This window comes from Rissa tridactyla, chromosome 9, assembly GCF_028500815.1.
Source record: "Rissa tridactyla isolate bRisTri1 chromosome 9, bRisTri1.patW.cur.20221130, whole genome shotgun sequence".
Lineage (NCBI taxonomy): Eukaryota > Metazoa > Chordata > Aves > Charadriiformes > Laridae > Rissa > Rissa tridactyla.
The window spans coordinates 12,942,320-12,965,861 of NC_071474.1; the positions used below are offsets into that span (position 1 = coordinate 12,942,320).

Genomic DNA, 23,542 nt, shown 5'->3' on the forward strand with positions numbered 1-23,542 from the left:
TGCTGCAATACACTGATTCCAACCCTACGCCCATACGTTTAGTTTTCAAAAGCTAAATAAAGTATGAGATTGAATAAAAGGTAAGGGCTAGGCAGCTCAAAGAGGGCACACTGTTGACAGCCATTTGGCAATGTTTGTCCTTTGGGACAAGCATCCAGATGAGGTTTGTTCGAAGCACATCAGCCATGGCACTTTGTAACTCTCTCAAGCAGAGGACACATGAGGAGGTCCTTTTCTTGTCACGTGCTTATGTGCCTTGTGAATATCCTGTCCTTAAATTAAAAAAAAATAATTAAAAAAATATATTTTTTAAAAGGAATGAGAACAGTGGGTAGAGTTTGATTATGAAGTTCCTACCGTTTTTGCCTGAAGCCTTTCCCATTGCAGAGATGCTACTCCCTTTCTCACTTTGCTACCCGTGGTTTTTTTGTTTGCAGCTTAACTCTGCTCGTTATTCGTCTGGTGAATGCTTCCAGTGCAAGTCACTGACTGTACTCATAGGTGAGCTTGGTCCACCTCGTAACATCCAGAAATCCATTCCTGAATTACGAACACTGAGAAGGGACTCAGCTGTTGGTTGTTGTTCCTGCAGCAGCTCTGGGGTATGAAGCAGGGCCAGCTGTGAGCTGTTGTGTGCACACACAAAACCTGCCTTTCCCTGAGACCCTTGCAGCATCAGAGACTAAAATAGCATAATAAGAATGGTTTCTTGAAGATGATCTCTGTTCTCACAGTACCTAAGACTGGTAGGTTATATAGATTCCTGCCTCATGTAGAACAAATGAGGGCAATGGATGAATGTAATAGGAACCCATTTTTCTGCTCCTGGTTCTCACAGTATTTAAAATTCACTCTTAGGAGACCTCCCTGCCTCATCTGTGATTGGGCGGGGATGATGACACTGTGCTATGCAGAGCTGTAACTTATTTATTCTTTCTACTTGTGACCTGGAGTTCTTTGAGTATTTTTCCCCTCTCGTGGAAAAAGTAATTCTCTCTCCTACATCCTTTCTTATGAACAGTTTTCTGCAATCCGTTTCTTCTGTTACTTAATAACTCTGGCACTCTCTTAGATGCCCTGCTGACATGTTGCTTCTTATATACTTGAAACTCATATTTGTCTTTATTCCTTGAAAATATTTTTCCACTTTTCCCTTCAGCCTTTCCTAGCGAAGTTTTATTCTTTTAGCTTTATTCCTGTGCTTCCTTGTCCACCTCTTGTCTCAAGTACCTGTTTCATAGCTTTTAGTTACATAGACATTAATTTCTCTTTTTGAGTCCTTTCTCCCAGTGATTTACCTCACTGGATAGCCTTAATTCTTCTAAATCTGCTGAATCACAAAATACTCCCGTCCATTTTCGGCTTTTCCAAGACCACATAGCAAACCAAACAGACAGGAAATAGTGAAGGGTTGGTGAGTGTTGTCTGTCTAAAGGGAACACCTTCAGAAGAATTGTCAGTGTTTCAGCAAGCAGTAGACCCTTTGTGGTGCTTGTCCTCAGTGAAACTGCTGTGATGTTTAAAGCTAAACTACAGCCCTTGTTCTTAAGGACATATGGTGGCCCTTGTTCCTACGGCTCGGCTGCTCTCTGAATGAAATAGGAGCAATGTAATTATCTGAATCACTTTCATACCAAGCCCACAATTTTTCTTTAGAGTTTTATTTCTCAAAACCTGCTTCTCCTCCCTCTCTCTCTCTCATGAGATGTTCTTCTTTGAGTCTGAGAGTGCACCTCTTGACTAGGGTAAGACCGAGCTTACATTTGGCCTCATTTCACCACTCTCTTTCAGCCTAAGCCTTTTCCCTTTGATTTCTGGGTCAGCTTCTGTTTGGTATGCAGTGTCTTGCCTGAAGTTCTGAGCATCCTGTTTCACTGTGCTCTGGGTACTTCAGTTGTCTCTCCTGATCAGGCCCCTATATGTGTTTGCAGAGCCATCATTTGACTGCACTGCTTTGCCCAAAAGCAAAGCTAGAAATTCCCGAGTTTAAAATGCCACTATGGCTTCTTTTTGTTACTTTATTCTCTTAAAAGCTGTCACAGTGGGCTACAAGCACATTTTCCAGCAATGGGGGTAATTAAGCGTGGTTTGAGGACTTTAACAGTGCTTCTGCTTACCAGCTAGGAAAGACTAAAGGAGGATGGCAGTACTTCAACAAGCCATCTGAAAGTCATTCTATAGTCTCAGGTGAGATTACCACCTCTCCTGGTTTTCAGTTTAACTTTTGGTGGCAGCAGCTGTAATCTTGGAAGAGGACAGGATGAAACAACAGCCTGAATTTACAGGGAAGCAGAAGGAGCCTCCAGTAAGACACACTCCTAACTGAAAAATCCTTTACATCTAAGCCTCTGACGCTGCAAGTTCAGAGCAGGAGAGAAGAGGAGACAGCAAGCCAGTGGTTCAGGCTGATAAAATTTAGTTTTACAGGGAGGAAAAAACCCCATTGTCTGCGACCACATAATCTTGCACGGTGTGTAATGTTTATAAAGAACAGGGGGTCACATATGACTGGCTGTCAGCAAGAAACAGCAAGCCTGAATTAGCATTAAAAAAGCTGAGTACTTAAAAATAATATAACTATATGTAACAAAAGTAAATGGTTTCAGCTGTGATAAGAGAACAGTCTTTCCTTCCTTCAGACTTGGCTATATGTTTCCTTCCTTAATTTCTCTGTCTTGTTAAATTATTTATAAAATACATCCTGGTATTGAAAGGGTAGGACCTAAAGCAGCCAGCTTCTTTACTAGCCTTGTGGTCAACGTTTAACAAACGTTTAACTTAGATCTGCAAATGAAGAATTTCTACGGCTGTTTTTAAGTACTGCCACATCTGAAGTGTTCAGGTTAGGAACACAGAGAGCTGTTATGCAAACAACTCCTTTTGGGACAACTTTAGAAGCCCATGTTATTTCCTTACTAGCCTAAACAGCCCCCGTACTCCAGTTGTATGATATTAGGAATGGGAACAAGAGGTGGCTATAGATAGCTAGGGCTGGCTTTAACTGTGTGGGATACTTGTATGTAGGAAAGAAAGAGCTAGTTCTCAAGGAAAGAAAATGAGGCCAGTAAGAACTGCAGGCTTCCCTCTTCATCTTCTGTTGCTTCCTGGGGGTTAGGGGTGTCAATGTACAATGCTGTATTTTAACACTGACTGCTGATTATTCAAGTGACTATCAAAAAAATTACACTGCTGCAAAGAATATACTGAAGATATAGTGCCCAGAAAATGCCATGCACTTCAATGGGGAGCTTTTGCCAGAGAACAAAAGGCCTGGGGCTGCAAGAAAAGACAGAAGGAAGTGTGGAGCCTGTGCTTCCCTAGGGGAAAAAAATCCATTAATTTATATTGATTATATCCCTAAAGCATTTTAAAATATTTTTTCCCTCTTGTTCAAATCTTGCTGCTTCAAAGTCATAGAGGAAAGGCGGGGGGGAAATGAGTAAGAGCAAGGCAATGGTAGCTTTACAAGGAACAGAGGAGAGTAAATACAGCTTGTCCACCCTTTCTGTTCTCTGTCCTGCCTCTCACTTATCTTGTTGCTACTCATGGCAACCCAATACCAGAGGCTTGTGCAAGCTGAGGATGACAAAGGGAACTGGAATGGAGGGTAGATGGTGTGGGACAGCTGAGGGGATTCTTTCTCATGGCTGGGGCTGAGCTTCCGAGCTGTCTGCCAATGATGGCCAAAGCCCATTCAGAGTAGAAAAGGGCTTTCTCCTCTCTTCTCCACTGTATTTTCTTGATCATTCATCATTAGCTTTATTGATTAAAATAAATTGTCATTATTAGGGAAAGTAATGAAAACAATGTTCTATTGGGATAGCAGCTAGGGAAAGCAATAAAAGAAGCAGCTTTGCAAGCCCAGTCTGACAACTGGAGTGAGGAGATAGCTCCCACATTGACGGGAGCTGCTGAAAAGGCTGTTCCACACCACTGCCCCCAACCTTCTCACACTTATTTGCTCCTCACCTTGTGTCCATCTCCTTTTCCCTGCTGCTCTTTCCCAGAGTCTCTGAGCCTGGAAGAGGTTGGATTTCTGCCTATCCATTGGATCAGGGTGAATTCTGGGAGCCCTAGGAGGGAGGCCTCTGACTGCTTGTACTCTTTCTGCTGGTTTACCTCGTGGCCTTTTCTTCCTAACAGGGCAGAAAGGTGAGGAAGAGGGACAGAGAGAGGGAGTCTCCTGCAGACTGCCTGAGGCAGTGTGATTGCAGCTGTCCCTTGCCACATCAGAATGGGCAAGTAGGTGACAGGCCTGATCTGCTCTGTTAGCATTGCTTGGCAGAGGGGAATTATGTTATCTTGAACAAGGCAATAACCCTTTGTTTAATTTTAACATTTCAAAAGTGCGCTGTATCTGTGTTACACATTTGCAGGGAGTTAGAGTCTGCTCACGCAGAGCCCTCCTCCAAATGTGATGATCAGGACACTTCATTTGAGTGTGGTGTGATGGTAGATGCAGCAGTCGCTACATATTTTCTTACAGAAAACAAGAAAATGTTTTTTGTGGGGAAAAGAACTTCATTTGAAACACAATTCACTAGAATGTGAAATGGTCAATATTTTAATCCCATTTTCTGTTAGCTTTGTGGTGACTTTAGTTACACGCTTCACTGGAGAAGTAAAAGGTTTGCATGTAGTTTGTGTACTGGCTGACCAGTGTGCCTCCAGTCCTGGCTCTTCCCCATGAAGACAGTCTGCAGTGGCTTTGTTATCTGTCTCATCCCTCCTCCTCCTCCCTGCTTTTGTCTCTCCTTTCTGGCAGAGCTCTGGAAGTGCCTGCCAGCCCAACAGTTAGCCTGCCCCACGCAGCTCCCCCAGATGCCCTGTCCCCTACCTCCACATTTGGTTCACCCTGTTGAGACTAGGGCCTTGACATGTGTTCTACCCTGGGGTGTGTATTTTTCTCCATGGTATTATTTATCGCATATTCTTTCTTTCACCGTTCATTATTTATTCAAGCATGCAGTTCACATCCTCACACAGTGGGGATTAACGAAGGGTCCTGCTTGGTAAATGGGAGGGGTTTTTTACCCATTTACTTTTTATCTGTGGTGGTTCTTTCATTGCTGAAGTCACTATTTCTGGCACTGCTGTGATTTCCATGCTGTGATCTTGTTCAAATGAACTCCTTGATATTCTTGTGCCTCTTCTCCAAGTGATAGGCATTGTCCGTAGCTTGATGTGTTGTTTTTCAGTCAGCTCCAGCTATGAGCTCCGTGCACCTTTCTGCTTCTAGTCTCTTTTTTTGTGGTTGTTTATAGTCACTCTCTTGCCTGCAACAGAAGAGGACTGTCCTCTCCCCATCAGTTCTGGTCCAGACTGACTGACTTCCTCTGCTTGACAGGTTCAAATGGCTTTCTCGGAAGCGGCCCTTGCAGCTGAGACTGGTGCCTTGCTATTGGATTGGTCCAAAATTTCTCTCTGTTGCCAGAGGCCTCTTTTGCAGATTGTTTCTAAACACGTCTCTGAGATGTTTTAATCTTTCTTGGTTGCAGCTCTGCTTCTGTCTCTGCATTACCTCTCCTCACTCAGCCTTCTTTGCCCAGATTAAATGAGAACTGCAAAAATGTCATCTTCTTCAGGACTAGCCCTGGCCCAAAAAAAAGTTCCCCACTCTGACAGTTGCTCTTTTTTTGGCAGCCACATTACTGTCTGCAGCACTTCTTAAGCCTTCTCCAGTTGTATCACGCATTCCCAGAGAAATTCCAGCTCTGATGGCACTTATAATTGTTTTGTTTTTTCACTTTATGTCTTATCTTATTTTACTCCAAGTACTTTGTGTTGTCCTGAAGTCACCCTGAAGCAAAGAGGGTGACAGGGATTTGCCTCATTCAGTGTCCAAGCTCTAGCAGCCTGGCATGGTGTAACATGAGAATTGGCATAAATGGAAAATCAGTTTCAAATGGCTCATGCCAGCGCATGTAGGAATGTGTTGACTGCAGACAGTGTGTTGTGTGGATTGCACAGATAAGCATATTCCCTGCTATACCATCATTCAGTGCACAACCTGCCCGAAATGCGTGTATCTGCTCCTTTACAGATGGATTTGTTCTTACTGCAGTTCTGTTTTCTATAATGATCTATAATGTGTTCACCATCTTTTTGATCTGTCCTTTTCTAGCTAAATCTGTCTCAAATATACCATGCACCGCGGGTATGTAGGAAAGTCAGATAGCTCTATAAGGGCTCCTCACCAATTAAAAAATATCCCCTGTGAATGAATACAGTCAAGTGCTGTAGTTTGACCCCCCAATAGATTCTTTTCCTGCAGCACATCCACCTATTAAAGCTGCTGATTGTAAGAGCGGAATGCCTTTGTGTAGAAATTAAACTACCGCTGAAGAGTCGTTTGGTCGGGGATATTCACCTCTCTCCACAAACAGCCCAAGCGATTGAGGAGGGCTGGAATTCACCTGCAGAAAGTAAGAGCAGGTTCTCTATAGGTGTTGTTCCAATTTAGAGGCTGAAATAATGGCTTCTGGCCCCTGCCCTACATGGAAGGATAATGTGGGAGTTTTGGGCCAATGGATTTGCGTAAGCGTGGAGCCAGCACGGAGAAGTATAATACAGAGCTTTGTTAAGTACGTCCTTTTCTTGACTGTAGCTTGACAGGCTGTACCTGTTTACCACTACAGTTTGCATTTTCTCACTTGGTAACATCTGGAAGGCTGTACTATGTTAGAAATCCTCAAGCTGGCTCTGAGAAGGCTTGTAGCTATACGTTGCTAAACTGCATGCAGATCTGGAGTCAGTTCAGTGCTGACTGCCCTGGGAGTCTCTGCAGCACCCTGCCTTGTGGGAGAGATGCAAGCCTGCTGTGTCCCATGCTCTCTGTGCATCCCCTGCCTGCTCTTAAAATGTAAGCAAATGTCACTGATGGCAATGAGACAGCAGACATTGGTGAACAAGTTAAATTTCACTGAACCAGCAATGATATGCATGATCTTCTACCTGGCCCAGAGTGGTTCACAATTGGAGCTATTCTCCCTTGACAGCCCTGAAAAGAGGACTAATGCCTACTGCTGATTGCCAGTGTTTTTTGACAGCAAAGCGAATCACTTTTTAAAGACAATGACTTGTTTACTTTTCATTGAAACTTGAAGATATTTCATAATAGAATTTGAGCAAATTTACCAGATGTTTCATCCCACTGTGCTTTTCTGGCAGGTCTACAAGATAGAATGCTGACTAAGGCTAATAAATCAGGCTGCGTATGAAAGGCTTGGGGAGAGAATACAATATATATGCCTGAAACCATAGGAATATCTTAGCCCACTGATTCTTGGGAATTCCTGATGTTTCCTGTGCTTTTCTTAGAGACTGATCTCAAATACAGGAGGGGAAGGGGGTCCTGTTCTGTTCTTGTAGCCTATGGTGAGACACAGCTTTGTCTAACAGCACTCCTTGTGCTGGCATTGGAGATCACAGACATAAAAATGATTAATACAATTCTATAGTCAGGCAATTATCTATCCAGCTGGGAGAAAATGGGAAATAAGAGTTTAAGGTGCATTCAGAGGCTGGCTGTGACCCAGCAAAGTACTGTATTGCTCTACAAAATAATATTCCCTTCCTCATCCATCTCCTTCTCTTCCATCCCCCACCCTTTTGCTTTGTTCAGTCTCTACTAATCTCTTTGCTTCCTTGCTGCCCTATCCAGCAGAGCTCTGCTGGTTCCCTAGGAATCAGGAAATAAAGCCACCTGTAGAAGAGTCTCTTCTTTTAGGGCCTCGCATTGCATGTGTTAACCACACAAAACTGTTTAAAAACACATTTCTACTCCCCGTTTAGTGACTCTTGCAGTACCTAGTTTAGTTTACTGACCATTGTCTTTGCAAGTTTGTGCCATTCAGTCTTCTTTTCGCCTGGTCACCTGCTTTCTTTTCTCTACTCTTGCTTTTATTTTCTCTTACTGTACTTCTGCCAGCTCTCTAGATATTCCCCTCCTTGTCTGTCTCCTCCCTACATATCAGGAAAAAGCAGCTGAAGTTTCCACAGCATCTTCCAAGCAGAGGAAGCGATACAGGAAATACTATTCCTGTTTGTCTGACTGCAGTAGGAAAACATATATCAAACTTTTCACTGAAGCCCACGCCAGACCAGCAGCACTTGTGCTAGTGATACCTGGTTCGCTAGGGTGGAAGAGGCTTTGGGTGACAGCACAGCATAGTGTCACTGTACCCTTGCTTGGACTGACTTACTTAACATGCCCCTGAAATCACTCTGTGGCTGAAGGCCGTGCTGGCTGCAGGGCTTGCAGTACTGCTGCTCCCGTACGGCCGCTTTTGAGGATTCTCGCACCACGGTGACAGTGGTACCAAGCAACTCCCCTTTCAGTCCAGGAGAGGTGAGATCAGGATACTGATGCATAGCAAGTATTTTTTAAATAAAAACATGGGGACACACGGACTCACAAAGAACAGATGGCCTTTGAATAAAGTTTGTCCATCTGAATAGCAGTATCTGGTGAAAAGAAGCTGAATTTTTAAATCACAATCATATTATTTAAGCAAGTTGTTTTATTCTGTGTGTTGCCTTTATCTGAAGACTGCAGGCATTTGTGATTATCTGTCATTTTACCTTTATACAGCTGTTTTCATCCTGATAGGTCACAGAAATTTGCCACATGGCAGTAACAGCAACTGACTAATCCAGTGTGTTACAAAGAAACAGAGAGAAGGGGGGTGTCTACCCCAGGACTGCTATAGCAAATTGCTACACTTAGAAAATTGCTGTAAAGCTATTCCACTCCATTTTTAATGCTGTGTCTGAACAGCCTATGCTCAATGAATTGCGTGGTGTTCAAGTTGTCTGTGCAAGACGAAGAGACGAACTGGCTGTACTAGGATTAAACCTGTACTTCTTGTGGCGGTAGGGATTCCTCAGCCCACACTCGGGACCATGAAACAATTCCAAAACCAGGGCTCTGAAAATACGGCAGCATCTTGAGGGTTAAAGGGCTGGAAAAGGCAACATTGACTACCCTCCAACTCCTCAGGTCTTAAACCATCAATACCCGAAGCTATTGTGTGATGTTCAGCCTGTGTCTGCTGAGCGAGTCTGCACAGCTGGCACCGCTCCAGCTGCAGCTGCTCTTTAAAGTTGAAAAAAAATGCTTGGAAAGGAGTTGTTGGGTTTTTGTTTTGTGTTTTTTTTTTTTTTTTTTTTTTAAATAATATATTATTTTCTCAGCTTTGAGAGTAGTTTGATGTATTTGTGTCCCCGCCCCCCCCCCCCCCCCCCCTTTAACTGCAGTTTCAGTTTAGCTCGTGTCCCACCTCTCATACTCTCCCTGCAACTTTAAAGGAGCACAGACCAAACATCAGCAGTTTTCAGCAAGGCCACAGAGTTGCTGGAAAGGTTCCCACTGACTTCTTCAGTGAGCTCTAAAAGGCAGGCTCCAGCATTTCCAGTGCTGCTGTAAATAATGTCTAGAAGGGGCCGGATAAGGAATAGGGGGTACACACGGCCTTGCTTTGAGCTCGTCTTTCATTTCCTTTGTCTCTTTCAAGAGAAACAAGGGAGCTAATTTCAGATAACTTGGCACATCGTCTGATTGTTGGTCCCTTAGGGGTCTGTTTGGGGCTGCTTCTCCCACCGACAGGACTTCAGGCTCCAGGTTCTACTTGGAGGAGCCAGAGAGGCCTCTCGGGTGCCTGGAGGGGAGAGCGCAAAGTGTTAAATGCAGGAAGAACGCTAGAAACAACGGCAATTTTCTGGCTTTGATCTGTCACTTGGCAGATCCTGGAGACAGGCTTGTCTGGGGCTATCTCTGTAGCAGAGTTTGGAAGTGGCTGAGCAAGGCACTGCTAACCCCGGGGGATGAAAGTGCACCCGAGAGCAAAGGGGCACGATGTCCTCTGTTTGAAGCAGGAGCTGCAAAATACAAATGCAGTGCTGCTCTCAGCTGAGAAACCATCAGGGAGGATGTCTTTCCCTCCTTTCCCTCTTTCTGTGAATTTTTCAACAGGTTAAGTCAGATTTGGTTGTTATGAATTGTAAGTACGGAGAGAGACAAATGCAGCATCTGCAGATAGAAGGAAGGTATTATTATTAGGGTGGGGTTAGTAGCCAGATAAAGTGGCAAATATTAAGTTATGCAAACCTAAATGTATCATTCCCTTAATTCAACAGAAGGTGACAAGGAGACGAATTAAATATAGAAACTAGACACAACAGAACTCAGAAATGTCCGTGCTCTTGTTCAACGCTAGGATACAGAATGCACAATTTCATGCAAATCAGACTTCATTTATTTTCTGTTTTGCTTCTTCAGTTAAATATGAGACGAATGAGAACAAGAGCTTTTTTTCAGCAACCCGTACCTAGTAAATTCATTCTGGGAATGGAGGAAATAGAGTGAATATGATTCTGGACAATGACATCGCCAATGATCCAAAAATATTTGCACTGGGTGACCTGAATAGTCTCTTGAATATAAATGAACCACAGGGGAAAATTTCTATTAAGAGCAAATGCAGCAGCTAAAAGGGTGGTATTGCTGAATTTGAAATATGCAGAAGGATTAAAGCTTGCTGAATTGTATACAGGATTAAGTGAATTGACACATGTGGAGAAAATAATTTCAATAACAAACAGGTTTTTGTTCTTTGGGAATCTTTCTGGAAAATATAGTCGTAATTTTCAGAGAGTTATGACTGAATTGTCATACTATACGTAATAAGTTACTGCTGTAATCTAGAATGATGGTGGTAAAGTGGTGATCCATAATCGTATTGTTATGCTAGACAGTGAAAAAGCACAAACATTTGAAACAAAATTAAACTTTGTATGTTAAAGTAGGTATGTAACAACAGGCGTCTTTCTGCAGGACACCTTCAAAATGATGTTTTTCTTACTGGGTTATCACACAGCACTTTATCCTTCTGGTTGGCCCTTGGGGAACCAACCAGACCAATGTGGAACTAAAACACACATAGGGACAGAGAACTTTGCCAACGCTATGCAGAAGGGACCTCAATTTCTTGGTTGTCTATTCTTTGCTAACCCTTTGTGCCGTTCCTCTATATGATGATCCTGTTGAAACAGGGACAAGCAAAAGCGTTAGCTCGTAATCCTGTTGGGAACTAGGTGGTTGCGGTTATTACAGCTCTTCTCCAGCCTAACGACTGCCTAAATCATAAGCACTCTTCTTAAAGTCAGTCAAACTGGGACATCACATAGGCTTACAAGTGTGGGGGCTAAAAGCTAGTAAGATGGACCAGGCAAATCGGCAAGGCCTCATCTGTCTTCTCACAAAGTTTCAGGCTTGTTGTTTTGTCAGTGCCTCATATTTCTTATCAGGTTAAGTCCAACTGGTTGCAATTACTGTGCATTGAAGGTTAAAGCAGAAATATCATTGTTACACCTCTGTTTTTACAGCCTTACAAATTCCCAAGGCAGGCTTTGCCACTGAATTTTTCCATGCATGGTCTCCAGCAAGCGTCAGTCACTTTTTCATTAGCCCCTTTGAGTTCTTCAGTGAAGCCAAATGATTGACAAATCTTTGTAACTTAGTGGGGCAAGGAGTATCTTATCTCACTTTGCATCACACCACAGCGTTTGCTTTCAGTAAATGATAATAGTAACAACTTGTTCATTAATGGGATGTTAGGTGTGTCTTTTACGGCCTAAATTGTACAAAATGATGTTTAGCACGTATGCTTAATACGTATCTTCCTATGTGGCACATGAAACTTTGCAGCCAACCTGTAATCTCTGGTTTTGCAGCACCTGTGAGCAAGGTAGTTCCTATCTGAACATTTTGAACAGTAAAGAGTTTCAATACCAGCGAATTCAGGTAAAGCATTACTTCCTTATAGCACTGAAGCAGAAAAGGTTCCCCAGAAACAGTTGTGACCTGCCTGTTTTCCATGGCTTTGAAGATTAGCAAAGTATTCATTTGAATTGACAGAGATTAAAAAATGTTTCTTGACAAAACAACTGTTATTCACGTGATTAGCAAGCCCACTAATTGGGGAGTGGTGAACAGTGGCCAAGCAGAAGCAGCTCTTTGACTCCAGCTCTGCAGTTAATGCCAAATATTGATGGACAATATACAACTTTTAATCATTGCTTACAGGACTGTAGATGAATGAAGAAAGGCTCTGCTCCAGCGCTGCCCAGTGTCGTCTTTGAGGCCGCTGCAGTGGTATGCAGTGCTATGGTGGCTTGCTGGTTGGCGTGCCTGGCAGTCAGGGCTGCACCTGGGGATCTTCTTTTGGTGTCTTTGGTAGTACAGGGCTTCTTCCTCTTTGGCGGAAAGAGGTGTATATACCTGGATATGTTTATGATGGCAAGTGGGAATTTGATTTGGTCTTGTTTCTGTGGTCAGTTTGCATTAGTAAAACCTGAGAGACTGATCCTGAAAAATGCTAAAGGATGAAGGTAGGCTATTGTGCTAGTGATGTTGCAGAACATGGTAGTACTGCTGTGCTCTATCATTTTCTTAACCTTCCTCCATGTACTTCCAAGTAGTGCCTGAAATCATTACCTGTCATAAACAGTTAATTGTATCATGTATTACCTCCCCACAACAGTCGCTTGGACTACAGAGGGCTGTGTAGGGTTTTTATGGTATGGGATTGGTTTTTTTTTGTTGCTTTTGTCATCTGTGCTGGGATTTGATTTTAGTGCTAGAAATATGCTTGGCACGGATGATGGGGATGTAAGGCACTATGGCTCTGGGGAGTTCTTTGCACAGTTTTGCCCTGGATAGTATCCCACAGAGACGAGTTTTACAGTCATAGCAGAAGGAAAGTGTGACCCTGCAAAAGGAACACGGTGATTGTGGTTCTCAAATTGCAAAGAGGATGTTCTTGAGCAATTCTGTTGCTATGTTGGAGAGTATCAGGAATGGTCCACAAATGGCCTTGACCTATGATCCCAATGCCTGCTGTATGTCAGACTTGAATAATGGCTACTGAAACTCAGATCACTTGAATTTGAGTTATAAATGAATTACAAACCATAGTACTGAGACCAGAGTAAGAAGTGCTTTTCTTTACCTGAAGGTTGAATCAAATGCTGGTTGATTGCAGCATAGCTGGAGTCCAGGTGAGTGTCTGAACGTTCAAGTTACTATACAGAAGATGGCTGTGCCATTTTGGGTGCTGAAGCCCTGCTGAAGATGCCTGCAGCCTTTGCCCAGGATTTATGCTCCAACAAGGGATGAAATACCTTCAAATGGTCACTCCATTCACTATGGTAGTTTGGTGGGGGGGGCTTTAGATCCCCTTCTGACATGTACAACCCTTTTCTGAATTTTGAACACTCTGGCTAGATGGGCTTCTTGGGATGACACAGACGCAACATGAATAATTTATGGCATTTCAAAAATTCTGATTTTGCTCTCTGGGGAAATGGACTAACTACAGTTTCGTGCATTTAAAAGCAGAAAGTTGTTTTTATTATAAAACCCCAAACTGCATTTGAATATTCCTGTGCTCTGCCATGTGCCATCTCTTGCTTCCTGTCAATAAGCAAGATCTTTCAGTGGCTTGCTCAGTAAGAAAGTGATTCTGCGTTATTTCCTACAGAGGTTTCTGCTGAAGTATGCTGGCTGTAAGGAAGTAGCAACTCCTTTACATTCAGTAACCATACCATTTTCTCTATCAGCATGGAGCATTTGACTCATGTGCCCTAGAAAATAACTCCTCACTCCCACTATGTGCTCATATACTGAGCTGAGTTCTAAACCTGACCTGCAGTTCTGGGATGCAAACTCATGATCAAAATCGCTGGATGGAGGAGGTCAGTGTTTCAGTGTCCTGAGTCTCTGGGGTGAGAGTCCACTATTTAAGGAGTCGTGTTGTGAATTCAAAACAGGTTAATGCTTTCTAAGGTCTAGTGAAGTTAGAAAAACACAGTACAAATGAGCATGCCTGCCTTAAATGAAAGCTGATTACAGAGCTCAATCCTGTTTCTATTAAAGGGAATAAGGGGATCATGCTTCAAAATTTCACCCAATCTGGGTCGAGGTCTTTTACAAGGGACAAAAAATTTCTGTATGAAAGATTGAGATGCTTGTTTTCCAGCACAAGCAGTAATTCTACCTTTGCAGTAATATGATGCAAGTATGCTGAAAGTTTCTTTCATAAACAATACAAAAATAGTGGTTCTGTCTACAGCCTTTTCCCCCACACAGCACCTTGAGCTGTATTGAGCACCGGGCCTTAGGAAGCAGAAGGCTAAACTTAACAGGATTTTACACTCCCCACAGTCCAGGAACTGGGCTTTCACTAGGGTTAATAGGAGGTGGGGTAGCTAATATTTTAAGCCAGATCTGGGGCTGTGAATGTGTAGCAGAGTTTTGAGTGATTTAATTTTCTTAATTTGATACTCTCAGTATGTGCTCAGTCCAGAAGTGCCAGGTTAAAAGACTTGGAAATAGGCTCACCTCCTACTGTAATTATCAGAAAGACTTCTGATCTGTCTGCATGGGTAAACTGGGTATTTGTGTGTACACTTGCATCCACCAAGCGCAAGCCTCTTGAGAGTTGTGGCTCCCTTTATTCGTAACTTTTTGTTTCATGATCCTTGCTCTGAATTTCTTGTTTGTCATTCCCTATTTCCCATACTGGGAACCATGTTGCTGAACTCACCTAATAAAGAAATGTTTCCTCATAGTCATTCTCCAGGGGCAGATTGTGATAAGCAGGTTGGGATTTCAGAGAATGCTGCAGAAACCAACTTCTGAGACCCGTTTCTGACACTGTCTCACTCACATAGCAATACCCTTGGCTGCGGTGAACTCCCCTCATCGAGACTGCCCTGGCTTGTGAGTAATTTTCTTGGTCTCCTGTAGCTACCCACGGATTTGCTAAGTGCTGAGGAGCATATGTTGAAAGTAGTCTAGAGAGTTGTTAGCCATGTGGCTGCTCTGTTAATTTTCATGGTGTCCCTGCGTTAGACCTCTGTATGTTGCTACGGAAAAAAGTGCCCTCTGATTTTTAATTCAGGGATCATAAAGACCTAATGTCACTTTTCCACAAAGGAGAGAGCAGCAAAAGATTCCTCAATGCATTTTTGCCTTTGTTTTGCAGTGTGAAAGGACAGGGAGGTTTATGCGTTTATTTGTTATGTAAAATCACTTAGTTATTTCTGGAAAACATTGTTTATGGATATTTCACAACTTTTTGGACATTCTCAGAAACAGAAATGAGTATCATGGTGTGACCAAGTAAAGAAAGTGCTTTTTCTGAAGTTCCTTTCTAGAAAAATTAATGAAGTATTTTTAGGAATGAATTCTGAATGCGTTAATTTGCTGATCATCTTCACTATTAACCAGAGATTGACAGAGAGTTGTCAAGTGCAGTATCCCCAAGCCAACGGGGAGAGCTGGAGACAGACTGCGCAGCCAGCACTGTTTTTTTCTGCTCTGTTCTGCTCTGTTCCCCTTACTTTTGACATCGACTTTATTACTTGTCTAGTAGTACCAGAAAATCCAGAGGGACTGTGTCCCCATGGCTCAAGGTCCCTCTGCGCACGCAGGCACAGTAATAGTCCTGCCCTATGTGCTGTTTATAGGGCTAGGTGTTGCCTTGAGAATATTGTTTCCCTCCCACATAGAGTCTCAGCTTTCCCAAGGTTGGATCTCCTTCAAAGAGAACAGCCTTCACAGTCCTAACAGGCTTTCATCCATAGTGCTTCTCTCTTTTTCCCCTCTCTCCCTCTGCTGTAGCATCTCTTCTCTTGTTCTCTGAACAAGAACATCTCATGTTCACCTGTCTGCTCTGCAGCTTGCTTGCATGCATTGCTGACTTGGGAGCTCAAGACCAAAGATTCTTTCAAGCCTTCTGTCCTAGCATGTAGCTGAGTACGTTCAAAGAATCCCAAATGTGACTCTTTGGCTGTGAGTGTGTTGTATGGGATGGGCTGAGGGCTGTACCTAAGCTAGTTTCCACTCTCACAGTGCTTCCCATCCAGACTGGCCAAGGAAGCCATACATCCTTTTCCTGGTAAGTAAAAGAACAGTTCAAAGACTTGCCCCTGTGGTTTCCTTCCTACCATTAAACAGATCCATCTCTATACATCAAATATAATTTTCTTTTGCAGCTAGTCAACTCTCTTGATTGTGCTCTTTGCTGATCTGGTAGTTATTTTCGTTGCCTCTGTGGAGGTCTGCTCTCAGCACACCCAGAGCCAATGCTCCTGACAGGCAGCACAATCCTGGAGTGCCTTGGCAGGCTGCCTGCGTCTGTCCTGCAGGCCCTGGGGGGACTCTCACACGTTTTGTCGCTTACTTTCCTCTTTCCTAGAGATCTAACGCAATTTTTGCAAGTAGTCACTTGGAGCCATATTTCCCTTTGCCCTGGAATATTTTTTAATTTATTTTTAGTAAACGTTTGTCAGTGTTTCTAACATTGCGCCTCCAGCAACATGGCCTGGACTGAAGCCACGCAGCAGTCTGACAACCTGTTAGGCAAGTCTCCTATCAATTAGGCTGCAGCTGTCATTGGATCTATTCTCAGCCTCCTTGGTACGTGTTTGCAAATAACAGGGGCTGCTGTTTTGCAGCACTTGATTTTTATTTTTTCTCCATAGCCAGGCAAGAACATTTTGTCCCTAGAATTCCTCCTGCCTCCGTTGTTTTTGCTTTCTAATCATCTTCGCTTTATTCTCCTAGGAATATATGTTTATCGAGAATATTCTTATAAGTAAAGTCTCTGCTCTCTCTTTTAATGCACAAAACAAGGAAAACCTCCCCCAAAGAAACAAAAAAAAGGAATAACTCACTCAAGGCTATACCTTGATCCTTTAAATGTTTTCAGACTTTCTCCAAAGTATCCAGACTGCTTCTTACCTGTGGGGAGCTGCCATTTTGAAAGCCTGCCTTGCATGGAAGCTCTCCATGGGGGCTGTCTTGTTTCTGCTGATGTTTGAGCTTCGAGGTGATTGTGTGTTTTATTATCAGGTTTGCCACAGCTGGAAAGAGAGTCCCTGACAATGTACAATCTGTTAGAATTCCCTCTTATGCCTTCCACCATTTGCAGTTTTCTCTTCTCCTATAAAAATAATGAAAATCGCTCTATAACTTTTTTCCAGATGTTGCACACAGCATGGTGGTACTTGATGCTAATATTTCATTCAGTAATCCATGGAGCACAGCCCAGTTTGTATTAGACAGAGCAACCACACTTAGGCGTATCATTTTCTTGTTTTGCTTCCATGTGAAATGGGAAATCAGAATTGGGGTGTTCAAGCAAGGCAGAAGCACCCAGGGCATTTCATCCTTGGGCTGACTGAAAGATACATTTTGATATTGTGCTGTCATTTCTTTCACAATCCAGGCTCCAGCTTTGCACAAAAACAGTGGAAACTGTTCCAGTTTCCTCTCAATCTGTGGGTCCTAACAACAGGTCTCCAGCCAGCTTGCAGCTTTGGAGGCAGAACCAGCCCATCATAGGCAGATTGAAACAGTTAAGTTTAGATCAGCTCATGCTGAATTGGCAAAAGTCCCTATACTTGCCTGGTGGGAGAGTAAGGACAGGGCTTTTTTCTGTCCCTGCTAAATAGCACACAATACTGCAAGATGCTTCCTCTGCAACACCACTCAGTGTTTGCTCTGCAAGAATGTCCACAAGGAGCCCACCTAGTGCTGTAGCTGCGCTGGCATTCAGAGGCATCTTGAAGTTTTTGTGTATAAAATTTCCCCAAAGTAGCCGTGTGGTCCTGCGAAGCTCTTAGGCACTGTAAGTGTTACTACAGCACTGCCTGTCTATGTTGTATTTTCTGGAGTACAAAAAACCCATGAGAGGAAGGCTCCACCAGGGTCCCAGGGCTGGGAGGTTTGGTGTTACACCACCAAGGTATGGGGCAGCTGGCTCATTGACGGGAGTCTGCAGGGCGCTGAGCAGCTGCTCGGCATGTGAGTGAGAGGGGCTTCTGCGGGCAAAATTAGGGACGCTGGGACACATAGAAGCCTCGGCAGGGCATTGCTGGATTGCCTAGTAGTGCATTAGCACCTCAGAAAGACCTGAGTGCTTTTGTGATCCTCTTCCTAGGTGTCTATTACTATCTTTCTTTACCAGGGGAAAGGTGTCTCTAAATCCCTTAGGAAGCTACTGTTTAGACTAGGATGTAGGCTCCCACAGCACTTCAGGTGTTTCATGAAATACTTGTTGGAGATAGATCCTGTTGAGTGGCGCTGCAAATCTTTGGGCAATCTCAGGCTGAGACACTGAAGGTTTTCTCAAGTACTTATTTAATGAGAAGCACATTTCACATATATACAGCATCCCAAATTGTTCCTGCTCAACCACTGAGCTTTCAACTTTTTGAAAGTATAAACACAGTCAGAATAAGCTGCCATCCTGTAGACAAAGCTTAGTTGGCAAGAAGATGTAGTTTATGCAGTATTTATGTTCCCCCAGTAAACAAAGACAAGTAAAATGCTTTACTTGTTAACATCAATTCAAAGGAAGAGCGAATGATGGCATTTACTGTAATCATGTTCAATGTTCTGAAGGTGTCTGCGTGTTTCACCTTTATTCTAAGTTCTTGCTTATAAGTTGCTTTTTATGTTTAATAGTGTGTGACTGTTTCTGAGAATGCAGCGTACGACTGTTTCAAGACTGTATTTAAACAGAAGAGCTCTCTCTACATTTTATAGTGATAAATATTAAGTGCAGCAGGAGGACTGGTTAAATAAAGAGGAGGGGCCTGAGCTGACTAGTTTGGTGTTTATTTCTTTGTCAGCTGCTGTTGGAAGAGTGTTTAGATTAATGTGATCACTCTTCGCAGCGGCTGCAAGTTCATAGACCAACTGTGCACTTGTATCAAAGCCATCAGAATGATTTTCGTCCAGGGTTCCTACCAGAATTATTTATACAAAATGCATTTGAAATCCTATATTGGCCATTTACACGTGAGGATTTCTATTTCAGGAAGCTTTGGAAACCGCCAGGCTCTTCAACTGCACCCTTTCCAAAAGATACAGGATCCTTTTAACATTTAATGATGACTGAGAAGGTGCTTAAAAATAACTTAGAAGCACAAAGCACGGTAGTGTGCTCCCTACCACTTACAGGGATGGACTAAAAGTTAAATTTTGGATTCTATTTGCATTTCTTGTTCTTTCTTGCTTCATGACTTGAGATGAATTGCCTAGTTCCCCTTGACAAATGAGCTTAATACTTATCTATTGTCCATATTTACATTATTACATTTAGGAAGTGATAGAATCTGAATTCATCTTCTCTGAGGAGAGAACTGTAAAACTCTGTGGTGGTCAGGTAGCATAAAATATATCCTTCTACATGACTGCACATGGGATTATCCACTGTATAATTTGCTGGGTATCAAGTCCATTTCACATGCAAAAGGTCCCTGGTTAATGATGGTATAAGTTCTTTCGGGAGGGATTGTGCTTATGTATATATTTGTACAATATTCAACATAATAGCAATCTAATCTTGACTGCATCATTTATGCTTTGCTACAATTTATACAATATAGGTAATCAATTAGTCTGATTCTTCTGCATGCTGCTAAATGGAACATGAACAGCTCGTAATGGGCAGCAGTAAATAGACATTTGTATGGACACAGGTACACTGTGCGGTGAAAGAGACATGCAGGAGACAAGGTACTGAACAAAACAGCGCTGCATAAAACCAGGCATTCATTTAAAGGAAGAAAAATGTCGCTGAAAGCTGCAGGATTATTAGCATTACTATGCATGAGGAGTACTCAAAGAAGATGTTACAAGAGGAAGAGAGACATTATTCAAGTGTCTAAGAAGACAGACCATCATCAGCAATGGAGAGAGAAAAGGCTTCCAAAGGAATAGCATAGCATTTCCAACATTAAATTATAAGGGGACTGAAGCCTTAAAAGGTATGTTGGAGTTTCTGCATTATTTATTATTTGAGATTGCCTTTCCCCCCAATGCTTAAGTTTCTCGTTCCATTCATACAGAACAGAAAAGTCCTTGCCATACTTCTCATCTTCCTGGGGCTTTCTGGACACTGAGCCAGCCGTAAGTTTTGACATGTGATTTACTCTAAGCAGACATTGATTACTTGCAATGCTGCAGTGGGTTTGTAGCTGCTTTGTTGGAAAGGTTGGGGAAGCAAGGCAGCTTTGGCTGCCGTTACTCTGGAGCTTGGGAAACTTGGGCTCAGGATTCATTATTGTTTTGTATTTTTATTGCATCCATACCTACAGGCTCCAGGCACCAATAGGATTTCACGATGCTAGGTGCTGTCCTTTCTTCAACACAATTTAAGGCCTTGTGGACACCTTTTTTGAACCTAATGCATAGCTGCACTGACAGTGCAGTCACTCAGAGTACAGAAGCTTACACCAGGAAAAAGCCTGCAAAAAATACAGCTTGTATCAGTTGCCTGAGCAAGAGAAGCTGTATTGGCAAAAGAACTTTTTTTCCCCTTTTGCTCATATTACAGCTGTGTCTACATTAGGGCTTTTGCTGGCATAGCTGAAAAAAAAAATCACACTCCTAGCTGACAGGGATATGCTGTCAATTTTTTTAAATAGATGAGCCTGAAGTATTTCCACTTGATGGATCAGTGTGTGTTTCTGCGTGTGGGGAAGGGGGAGGGGTGAACCTGTTTTAAAATAGAAGTTCCTAAAATTGGTTTGCACAGATGCCCTTAAAATGGCAAGTACTGCCCTTGCCAATATCTTCCTGCTTCCTGGCCCTCCTGTCCTTCTCACCCAGGCTCAGCCCCCAGCCCTGTATTCCCTTCCCTTACGGCTTGTCTGCCCCACACCCTGGTGTGTCCAGCTGGGGAGTCTCGCCCACTGTCCTCAGTTCTCCTGCCTGGCTTCTGCCCTGGCAGCATCCCACCTCTGTGCTTCTGCCTCTGCTCCAAACACCTTCACTGAAGCTCCGGTCCATCCCCTTTGCTACCAAGGGCTGGCTCTGTTTCCTGAAGTGTGGGTTTCTTACCTTCCTCTCCTACTCTTGCTCCCAAGGCCTCTGTTGGGCACGAAGGCTTAGTCTTTTCGTACAAACAGAAGTTGTCCATAAGCTCTGTGCCATTGCAAAATGTTTCATTTCCTGCAGCCAAACGGCATGCTAAGTTGAAGCGAGAGCAGAGGGATTTCCATTTCAAACAAGGAGGCAGAGCCTTTCCAGAACATCTGGAGAATATTTGGAGGAAGAGCTGGAGCTGTGATAAGGTCACAGGACTAGAGGCATGAAGGTTGGTTCTGTTGCTGCTTGTCCTGACCAGACAATTACTGATGTTTACCTTGTTCCATCAGCTCAGGTTGGTTATGGAGTCCAAATGGCATATAAAGGTATCGTATGTACTAGCTCCTGGGGAAGGATTGATCCCAGCGGAACTTCTTGTCTTTGAGGGTGGCAGAGCACTGGCACAGGCTGCCCAGAGAGGTGGTGGAGTCTCCGTCTCTGGAGACATTCCAAACCCGCCTGGACGCGTTCCTGTGCAGCCTGCTCTGGGTGACCCTGCTCTGGCAGGGGGTTGGACTAGATGATCTCCAGAGGTCCCTTCCAACCCTATGATTCTATGAGACCTACTATGATCTTTCTGAGTTACCTTTGGGCAAAAGTTGCTGCTTTGGTGCCTCAGGCACAATCATGAGGTGTGAACCTTAATTTGATCAAAATGGAAAGGGAGTGAGGTCCTGTAGTGGTTGAGTCTGCTGAAGTGCAAGAAGTAGGGATTAGCTGGTCCTCAGATGACTCACACTTCTGTAGGAGTACAATTCTGTGAAAATAAATTGCTAAATAACCTGCACATCCTGGTGTGAGGAAGCGGGGGGTCAGAGGGAAGCAGACAGCAGCCTGGGCAAGCAAGTCCTTGAATCACCCACATGTGTCAGTGTGCATAACCAGCACTCCAGAGTCCTTACTGATGGTTATTGCAGGTGATCCATCGGTTGTACACCTGGAAATGAGGCATATGTAATAATTTTTAAAAAGAGCAGTGAGAGGACTTGTTTTAATTTTTTCTGATTATGAAAGTTTAAGCATTTAAATAGCATTTAACCAAGTAACCCACAGCCCATTGGTATCAACAATTTGTTCAGAGTTTAAACTGACATTTCATAAGTATGTTAATTGATACTGCACTAAGTTACTATAGGTATCTTCCTAAGTGCCAATTATCTGCCTCGACATTCCCCACAATTTAAGTTTGTTAGTAAGAAGCTAATTACACTAGTTTATTGCTGATGGAATTACATGAAGAGTAGATTTCGCTCTTACATACTTATTAGACCTCAATAAGTGATCCTTAGCAGTCTGTTGCTATTCAATTAACAAGTAATAACTTCCTTAATGAATCTAATTGAAATGCTTATTTCAGTCAGGCACCTAATATAAAGCGCTTTACTTTGAGCGCTTTTCTGAGTGCTAGTCTTGTTTACTTAACAGGAACAAAATGGGGCCACTGAGGAAAACTCTGAGACTATGATGAGAACTGAACCACTGTTGGTAAATCCCTGCCAAACATGACCAGAAGTAATTTGCCAGGTGATTTCTGTTCTACAGAAATATCACGGGAATAAACCAAGACATTTCTCTCTGAGGGTTTAAATCCATGGAGGAGATTCTGCAGCATGAAATTCTTCTAGCACATTAGCTCTACCTCTTGCGACGGATGTGAAAACACTCACTGCGCCGTCGGGAGCTGCGTAGCTAAGCTCCGGTGCACTGCCATGGATGCTGTCATTGAGTTCTTGGTACAGTTCGACTGTCTTAAAAACTCACTCCTTTTTTTTTGTGAATCTGCACGTTGGGGTTAAGAGATTGTTAGAAGTATGATGATGGCTATATTTAATGATCTAAAACTATCAGTATAATTAGAGCCAAAAAGAGGATATAACTAGAGGGTTTTATACTGTTCCATGTACTTCAGTGAGACTGACGCTAAATCACCTTGAATTTAGTCTTTGCCCACAGGCGTAACCTGCCCTGAACTGTCTTGAGTGACCACTGCTGGGGCTAACAAAACCCAGTTGCTACGTGGAGACAGCTTCCTAACAAAAGTGGCAAAGAAGTGTGTGTAGTGTACCTGGGGCTGTGCACACCATACTTGGCAACCTGGTAGGTTGGGAGTCTCCTTAATTGGGAAGGGGGATTTTGTAGTCTAGGAAATTATAACCTGCTTCATCCATTTACAGGATGGGTAGACCCAACTGCGGTTGGCTTCTGAAGGCATTTTTGGTTTCAGGATTGAAAGTCTGGTTTCTCCTGTAATGAGGATTTAACAGACAAGACTTGTGTTTGTGGATAAATGCCAGGAAATCTTCTCGAGCAACGCTAACAAATTATTCCATTTGGCAACGTTAGTGTATGGGCAGTAACCTTTTCTCAAGAATTTTTAGCAGATAGATTTAGTGTCAAAAAAACCCATAATAGGCTGTAATATCTTCTCCAGTCTATCGGGTTTGTTACCAACTTTTTAATGTATGCCTTCTACTCATTGAATTGAAAGACCTTATTGATCTCTTTGCAGCTGAACTGATTATTGGGGTAAGAGAGAGACTTCCTGAAAGAAGCCAAGAGAAATTATTCATTTAACATGTTCTGATTTTAGTAAACTTC

General features: G+C 43.0%; 1 long non-coding RNA gene across 1 annotated transcript; it reads left to right on the forward strand.

The window, feature by feature from the left end:
* Positions 1-19,731: 19,731 nt before the first annotated feature.
* LOC128914729 (uncharacterized) lies at positions 19,732-21,145 on the forward strand. Its single transcript, XR_008468418.1, has 3 exons — positions 19,732-19,842; positions 19,924-19,984; positions 21,035-21,145. It is a non-coding gene; the product is annotated as an uncharacterized LOC128914729 (long non-coding RNA).
* Positions 21,146-23,542: the final 2,397 nt, after the last annotated feature.